Source organism: Bos indicus x Bos taurus, chromosome 13 (assembly GCF_003369695.1).
Source record: "Bos indicus x Bos taurus breed Angus x Brahman F1 hybrid chromosome 13, Bos_hybrid_MaternalHap_v2.0, whole genome shotgun sequence".
In the NCBI taxonomy this organism is placed as follows: Eukaryota; Metazoa; Chordata; class Mammalia; order Artiodactyla; family Bovidae; genus Bos; species Bos indicus x Bos taurus.
The window spans coordinates 35,535,752-35,544,897 of record NC_040088.1 but is presented as its reverse complement, the minus strand read 5'-3'; the positions used below and the strand labels follow the sequence as shown (position 1 = coordinate 35,544,897).

Here is a 9,146-nt window from a genome sequence, read left to right as displayed (position 1 = left end):
AACCTTGAACTCCAATCTCCCTACCAGTGTAGTTGCAGAGAAAAATCTCTATTTCCTGCGTTCCCATAAGGGAACTGAAGGCTCATACACACGTAAACATAAATACACAGTCTCCCAATGACAGATGTTAATCGTTCCTATAGCCTAAACCCAAAAGGGGGAAATAAACCATTTTCCCAACATGCTCTGTAATTCTCTCTCTGATGAATGTAAAATTTCACATTTCTGTATAAAGTAGTATTCATTCCTTTCCTTAATCTTCCTTTCCTTTGCAAATTGTTTTCTCAGGACTATTTGGAATATGGAAGAACTATTGCATTTCTCAACAACTGCTCTCATTTAGCTAGCTAAAGCTCTGATTGAATATGTATGTGTGTAGTTATTACTTTAGACTATTTGTGCTACATAGATTTTATTTCCTGTTTTTTTAAAAAAGTCTTGTGACCCAATGTTGCTTTCAAAGTATCCATTATTCAGAGAAAATATTCATAGTCATCTGATTCCAGCATTCACTACTGTGAATGTACTGGAGAGGTTTCACAAGAAGTACCAGAGACGATAGTAGTGTGTACATCATAGAATTATCAGGAAGTTTCAGTGAATTCATTATTGCACAAGCATGCATATATATCCTAAAAATATAGTGCTAAGCATGGTACCTGGCACATAGCAAGTACCCTATACTTATTATTATTATTACTTCCCTGGTGGCTCAGACAATGAAGAATCTGCCTGCAATGTGGGAAACCCAGGTTTGATCCTTGGATAGGGAAGATTCCCTGGAGAAGGGAATGGCAACCCACTCCAGTATTCTTGTCTGGAGAATTCCAAGGACAGAGAAGACTGGCGTGCTGCAGTCCATGGGGTCACAGAGTTGAACATGAATGAGCGACTGACACTTCCACTTTTGTGTGTATACATATTTATGGTTTCCACATGAGATTTCAGTTTTTTAAAATACCACTGCTTACCAATTGAAAATCTCAGTTCTGGATCGAGCATCAAACTACAGGTTGAACACAGTCCCAGATATTGTCCAATAAAAACCTTTGTTCCGAAAAAAAAAAAAACAAAACTTTGTTCCTCTGAAGAACATATACTTAAGGGAAATGCATTGTCTTCCATCATGTAAATCAGCCAAGGATTTTCAAAGCCATGTGAATCACTGACATCTATGGTGCCCTTCTGATACACTGGATACATTGATAATGTATTCTCTAAAACATCCTTATTAGAAAGACTGTAGCATCAGCAATGCCATTTTACAGTTGGGAAACATAAAGTTAACTTAAACAGTGCGGATTAAGGGTTCACAGGTTGAGAAATCCAGAGGCAGGCTGGCTTCAGATGTAACTGGTGCAGGTGTAGTTTGAACCAGTGACTCGATGAGTGATTATTTCTCTCCTCCTCTTTCCTGGGTTGGCTGTAATCTCAGCAAACTTCTCATCATTTTAAGAATAACTCAAAGTCTGTATGTTTCCTTGTTCATATTCAGTGATGGAGAATATCTCTTCTGGTAGATCTGGAAAATTAGGAAAGCTTCATTTTTAGATGTTTTCATCAGACCTCTTCTCAGTACTTCATTGCCCTAATTCAGAAATCATGTGGCCTGGGGATGGAGGAGCTGATGGGCTTTTCCAGATGCTTTACACCTGAGGCTTAGTAGGGACTAAGTCGCCCCAAAATTGAACTGTAAAAATAGGGGAGGGAATTTCTCAGAAGTTCAGAGTTATTGCTGGTCTTTATTCTGGGAGGCAGATTCTTAGATGGAGGCTGACGTGTATGTTCCTAGGGAGTGCCCTAGTGAGCAGCACCCTTGCAAATGGAGTGAAAAAAGCAGGGTTGGGCAGAGGGAGAAGCTGGGCTTCAGAGAAGTCTCAACATGTGCTGTGGCTGACTCTGCAGGGAGCTCTAGAGCTGGGTGATCCTTCACAGGGATCTGGAGCTGGAGCAAGGTGGGTGGGAATGAGGTGCTCAGGATTTCATACCAGTCATCCTCCACCCCACCACACACACCCCATAAACCACATATTGTTTGTGAGATGCCCAGGAAGGAAGGAAGCATGCCCCTGAGGGAGCTGGCTTTTTTTAGGAGAAGATGATTTCAGGAGAGGGCCCCAGCTGTTACCTGACAACACTTCTAGCAGCTAGGAGTCCTTTTGGTTTGAAGAAGAAACTGAGAAGTACCTCCCAGAAATCCTGAAGAAGTTGTGGGAAAGGAAACAAGTCATCCAGCTTCTAGCAGCAAAGCCCAGGTCTGCATGTAGCCTTTTAGACAGCACTGCCTGGCAATGGCACCCCACTCCAGTACTCTTGCCTGGAAAATCCCATGGACAGAGGAGCCTGGTAGGCTGCAGTCCAGGGGGTCGCTAAGAGTCGGATACGACTGAGCGACACCCCTTTCACTTTTCACTTTCATGCACTGGAGAAGGAAATGGCAACCCACTCCAGTGTTTTGCCTGGAGAATTCCAAGGACAGAGGAGGCTAGTGGGCTGCCGTCTATGGGTTCGCACAGAGTCGGACACGACTGAAGCGACTTAGCAGCAGCAGCAGCAGCCCCAGCTCCCAGCTGTTTGCTTAGTTTGGTGTGTGTTGATCTCCGCACGCTGACTGCTGTGGAGCGTTTCTGGAAAGGATCCTGGATACACAGTGTCTAAGAGTCAGCTGCCTGTCCATGTGTGTCATGTGAGTAACTATGGGGGCTGAATATGGGGAGGAAAGCAGTGTTGCTGCATCTCATTAGGTGCTTAGGAAGACAGAATGTCTGTCCAGACTCTTAGCACAGAACTGTCTGGTTTGAATAAATGAGGGGTGTGACGATCCTGGGAAGGTAACTACAGCGTCACTACAGTGAAGAATATTCTGCTGAACCAGCACAGTCAGGAAAGAGAACTACTTCAAATCAGTGATGGCCTTAGTGATCTTACAAAGTGAGATGATCCCTTCTACACTGTGATGCAAAGTTCACTGTGCACACATGTAAAATTTTTAATTACAGCCTTCTTCTGGCAAGTAAACTAAATCATTTTATTTCTGACAAAATAATCGAAATCCTACATTTTATCTCAGATATTATGAGTGTTCCTTGACAGTGAAATTAAAAACACACCTGTTAAAAGAAAATACTTTGGCAATTTTGGAAGACCCAAAGTGAGGGTGAAACACTGACTCCGCTTTAGAACATGGGTCCATGGAAACTGCATCCAATAAACTACTTAATCATGTCTGGTTCCCATGGCAACAGCCACTGAAGCAGCTTCATTGAATAAGACTGAATGTGATCAACTGCCAACATGGAAATATAAATCCTCCCCTATTCTCTCTGTTTTTCAGCATTTTTCTCTCCAGCATGTTCTGTGTTACAAAGCAGGGCTTGGTACGCTGCCTGTGTCTCCCTCCTCCTACACTCACCATATTTCATCGGCAAAGTCCCCCTCTACACTGTGTTTTCAACACAGAACACTGAAATGGGGGAGGGGAGCATTTCGTACCTTTAAAAACACTAGGAAAGTAAATAGAAATAGCTCAGATAGTTCCTCACCCATGCGTGTCCCTTTGCTAAGAGCTCAGTTTTTCTTTCAGTCGGTAATGTCTTTTTGTGTTGGAATCAAGTAAAAGCATATTTGTGTTCAGAAGCAAGACAGATTTCCTAAGTAAGAGAGAAGCTATTTTTAGAGGATATCAGGAGGGTGGGGGAAGATCTTGGAATCCATCTAAGCTTAGATTCAGCTTTTGGAACAGTATGTCTCATGGGGTGCACTGCACAAACATTTCATCTGGCTTATTATAAACTTCCTGACATGTAAATGTCCTCAAAGACTGTACGGGTAGAGCCTGGAGCTGCCAATTGGAACATCACACATCTTTTCTCTTCTTTTCTTTTAAAGCACATTGTCAGTTTTCTAGTTATTCAAGAACCCTTCAATGAGGTCAGGTTGTGCTGAAAATAACATACTGGAGATATATCTGGGCTGAATGTCAGTAAATTTGGGTGAGTTAGCTTTTTTGTGTGTGGGGGGGAAATGGAGGAGATGAATCACATCAGAACTTTATGAAAATCCCCCACCCCACCTTTTTTTAAAAAACTTCTATTTATTTATGGCTGTGCTGGGTCCAGTGGTCATGTATGGATGTGAGAGTTGGACTGTGAAGAAAGCTGAGCGCTGAAGGATTGATGTTTTTGAACTGTGGTGTTCGAGAAGACTCTTTGAGAGTCCCTTGGACTGCAAGGAGATCCAACCAGTCCATCCTAAAAGAGTTCAGTCCTGGGTGTTCTTTGGAAGGACTGATGCTAAAGCTGAAACTCCAATACTTTGGCCAACTAATGCGAAGAGTTGACTCATTGGAAAAGACTCTGATGCTGGGGAGGGATTGGGGGCAGGAGGAGAAGGGGAAGACAGAGGATGAGATGGCTGGATGGCATCACTGACTCGATGGATGTGAGTTTGAGTAAACTCCGGGGGTTGGTGATGGACAGGGAGGCCTGGCATGCTGCAAGTTATGGGGTCTCAAAGAGTCGGACACGACTGAGCGACTGAACTGAACTGAACTGTGCTGGGTCTTTGTTGCTGCATGCAGGCGTTCTCTAGTTGTGGCGAGCAGGGGCTACTCTCTAGTTGCAGTACGTGGGCTTCTCACTGCAGTGGCTTCTCTTGTTGTGGAGCATGGGTTCTAGGGTGAATGGGCTTCAGGAGTTGCAGTATGCAGGCTCAGTAGTTATGGTTAGTGGGCTCTAGAGCACAGGCTCCATGGTTGTGGTGCATGGGCTTTTTTGCTCCATGCACATGGAATCTTCCTGGACCGGGGATTGAACCCATGTCCCCTGCACTGTTAGGTGGACTCCTTACCACTGGAGCACCAGGGAAGTTCAGTAGATTATGTTTGAAGGACAATGTCAGTAGTAGTGTTTGGTTTAGAGGTTAGCCCTATAGATGTGAATGTTAACTGGAAATTTTCATCCAAGGTGGGTGGCCTGGGGATGGGGGTTGGTGTGTTGGGGCAGATAATACTTGGCAGTTCAACCAATGTGATTGGATAGGTAGTGGGTAAATATCATATATGTAACAATTCAGTAGAATAATTTAACCATTATTTTGCGAAGTGTGAACTTTGGGTCTTGATTCATACAAATAAACTATTATAATTATTTATGAGATGATTAGGGCAATTTGAGCACTGGTGGAATATTTCATGGCATTCCATTACCAAATGCAGATGAGTGACAGGTGTTTGAGGGTTCATGATGATGTTCTCGCTGAGGTTTTCTGAAGAAGTGTCCTCTAAACTCAGACCTCAAGGATGAGAGGAGCTGGGAGGCACAGACTGAGGTGAGAGGATGAGATGTGAGGTGTTGGGTGGATAAGTCTTCCAGGAAGAGGAAAGTACCCAGGCACAGGCCTGAAGATGAAAGAAAGTCCTTGGGACTGAAAGAAGCTCAATGTGATTGCCTCAGAGTTTGGCAACAGAAGAGGCTGGGAGGTAGAACTGAGGGGTCAGAAGGCAGTGATAAGAGTCTGGACATTTTCTTTAGAGAATGGAAGCCATTGAGCAAGGGAATTCCTGACTAAATTCAGAGTTTAGAAAATCTGCACGCAGGCTTGAATGTCCCAAGAGAATCCCAGGTTTAGAAGGTCTTTTCTGAGTGCTCCAGCCCTCCTCTTTCTGAGCTATGGAATTTGTATCCCTTATTCTTTGCTGTTGCCTCATGCTTCATGCTTCACCACAGGTTTCTATGGTGGCTAAATTGAAAGTTCCACGCTGACATGAGGGAGGGGTTGCTTACTTTTTACTATGGACTGAATTGTGTCCCTTGCAAGTTTCTATGTTGAAGCCTGAACTCCTGATGTGATTGTGTTTGAAGATGGGGCTTTTGGAGGTAACTAAGGTTAAGTGAGGTCATAAGGATGGAGTCCTTGCCTAATAGAATTAATGACCTTCTAAGAAGTGGAAGCGGAGAAGGCAATGGCACCCCACTCCAGTACTCTTGCCTGGAAAATCCCATGGATGGAGGAGCCTGGTAGGCTGCAGTCCAGGGGGTCGCTAAGAGTCGAACATGACTGAGCGACTTCCCTTTCACTTTTCACTTTCATGCATTGGAGAAGGAAATGGCAACCCACTCCAGTGTTCCTGCCTGGAGAATCCCAGGGACGGGGGAGCCTGGTGGGCTGCCATCTATGGGGTCGCACAGAGTCGGACACGACTGAAGTGACTTAGCAGCAGCAGCAAGAAGTGGAAGAAAGAGAGGTCAATCTTTCTCCACATGGTAACACTGATGGAAGCCCATGTGAGGATACAGCAAAATGGCAGCCAGAAGAGACCCCTCACTAAAACTAGATCATTCTGGTACCCTGATCTCAGGCTTCTAGCCTCTACAACTATGACAAGATAAACTTCTGTGGTTTAAGCCACACAGCTTAGGGTATTTTGTTATGGCAGCCCAAGCAGACTAAGACAGACTTCCAGGCCCTGCTCCATCCAGTATTCCTGGGCTGGGACAACCCTTTGAGAGATTTCAAAATCTCTCAACCCTCTGATCTTGATCAATCAATAAAGATCATCAATGTTATATTCCTATCATAATCACAGTTTCATATCTTTATATCCAAGTACTTTTCTCACCATTATGAAGCCAAGAGAACATGTAAAGAGATGGTTTTACTGCAGCAATAAATATGTATAATAATCTGATGTTAACATAATCACCCATCTATTCAGTTTACTCTGAGAAGACACATCTTAGGTCTGTTTGCTTTTCCTTATTTGAAAACTCTCAATCATTACCTCAATATGCAATTGCTAACTCCCGAGGTTGGGTGAGCTGCATGTGGTATTTCGGGCATGTGTTTATAAGAAGATAGCCTTTGTTTTATGTTGATAGAGCAATGTTATCTTCTTCTGGCTGCCTTTCATAGACAAGGCAACTGTTCAAAACAAATTGCTTGGCAAATGCAAACTGTTTTGAACAAATTTTGCAAATTTGGACATGATGCTTAAATTGACTTTTAATTTCATTGAAGTATGTTTCTTTGCAAAGTCCCTAAGCCCAGTAAGTGAGTCTTTCAAGAAAGCAAGGAGAAGTACCAGTTTCTCTGGCAAGATCTCAGGGGAACTAGGAGCCCTGTTGCTGCCAAAGTGTCTCACCACTTCTGTCCATGCCAGAACCACCTTTAGTTCTCCTTTTCTCTGGATATTATATCTTCTCTAACTTCCGTCTAATAATATGATTTTGTGCCCATTTGAATCTGTATGAATTTGTTTCATGAGAATCAAACTCAAGAAGTATCAACTTATTTTATATTCCATTTTTTCTTAATTATTATTATTGGCTGCACTGCACAGCATGTGGGATCTTAGTTCCCTGACCAGGGATTAAACCTGTGCCCCCTGCATTGGAAGGCAGAGTCTTAACCACTGGATCAGCAGGGAAGTACTTCAACTTACATTAAATTCTTTAATGAAACTAAATCTGGCTCAACCTCCATTGGCTTTAAGTAGTGAAGAAATCCAATCCCAGACTTTGGGTGAAAACCTTCTTCCCACTCCACCAAGTATCTTGCCTTTTGATCTGGAAGAAATGGAGTTGCCCTTACTTCCTCCTTCATCTCCTCTCATTTGGGTGAAAGTTCTTTGCCAAAGCCCCTGTGTAGCAGCGAGGGTCCCAAACTCTTTGCGTACTTGCAGCCAATCTATTCAGAGGCCCTATCTCTGCAGATTTGAAAACAGTTCCTACCAGGTTTCAGGAGAACTAATATCCTCCATCCCAAGCCTGCCCCTTGTCCTCATGTAATATACCTCTACCCTTCAACAAAGAGTTTAACACTCACCATAATCAAGGTATGGAACACTTCTACCACCCCAAAATGTTCTGACATGTTCCCTTCCCTGACTCTAAGCCTCAATCAACTACTGACTGATTTTCTGTCTAGGATATACCATTCTATCCACTCACTTGTTGATCCACATTTAGGTTGTTTCCAATTTTTAGTGCTTGTGAATAATGTTTATAACATTTTCATACAGGTTTTTATGTGAACACATGTCTTTGATTAGATGTTCAGGAGTGAAATTAGGGATTGTGGATCATAGTATAGGTATATGTCTCACTATAGTAAGTTTTTGTTTAACTGTAAAAAAAACTGCTAAACTATTCTCTAAAGTGGCTGGACCATTTTTTTTCTGAATAGCAAAGAGTTTATTAGTAAATACATGGTTCCAGTGACAATAATAAACTCACATGAACAGAAGACAATAATCAAATCAAAAGAACAAATGCTTGCTAATCATCAGAAAATCTGTGACTATTAGGGCTGTCATATAGAAATCCAAAATCACTCAGAGGCCAAATCTAAAGAAGATATGTCCACTTATTAGTTTGTATGGAACAAGTCCATAGTACCTGAAATCTGTAACTGTAGATTATCACCTTCTAACCAAACATGACCTGTTGGCACAAAACAATGTCTTTTGAAGAAATCTGCTGGGCTACTGGTGAGAATTTTGTCTTCTTCAAAACCAATTTGAAATATTGATCACTTGGGCTTTTTGTAATCACAATGTCATTTCTTTGGATACCATAAAAATGTCGATTAAGACTTTCTGCAAAGACAGTATCTGAATTTTGAATTGTAGGCTCCATTGATGGTTCAAAACACATGACAACACTACCAACATATTCAAAAGCACCATGGGCTATACAGCCATACTAAATAGTATAGCTAACAAGCCAAAACATTTTTCCCAGAACAACACAAAGCATAGTTCTATGTAGACTCTGCCACCATTGACCATAGGTCTTTTCAACATTCAAGCATTCAGTTTTTAGTGTAGTTCCAGGGCTTCCAAGAAAAAAACATCTAAAGCATGCTTCAAAGCACATATAGGTGATCCATGATTTCAGGATTCCTGGACCTGCAGAAGTCTGCTTGGCTGTACTATTTTGTGATCCTACCAGCAAGATATGAAAGTTTTAGCTGGTTCATATCCTTGCCAACAATTAACATTGTTAACCTGTGTATTCTTAGTCATTCTAGTAAGTGTGTATTATGTGAAATTTAAATACATCTCTATTATATTTAGAATAGTTATATGGAAATAACTCCATATAACAATACTAATGCCTCTGAGAGGGATATCACTTAGTTTAAGA

The 9,146-nt window shown here is 42.1% G+C and overlaps 1 pseudogene; it reads right to left on the bottom strand.

Moving 5' to 3' along the window:
* Window positions 1-8,276: 8,276 nt before the first annotated feature.
* LOC113902814 lies at window positions 8,277-8,756 on the bottom strand (annotated as a pseudogene).
* Between the last annotated feature and the right edge of the window lie 390 nt (window positions 8,757-9,146).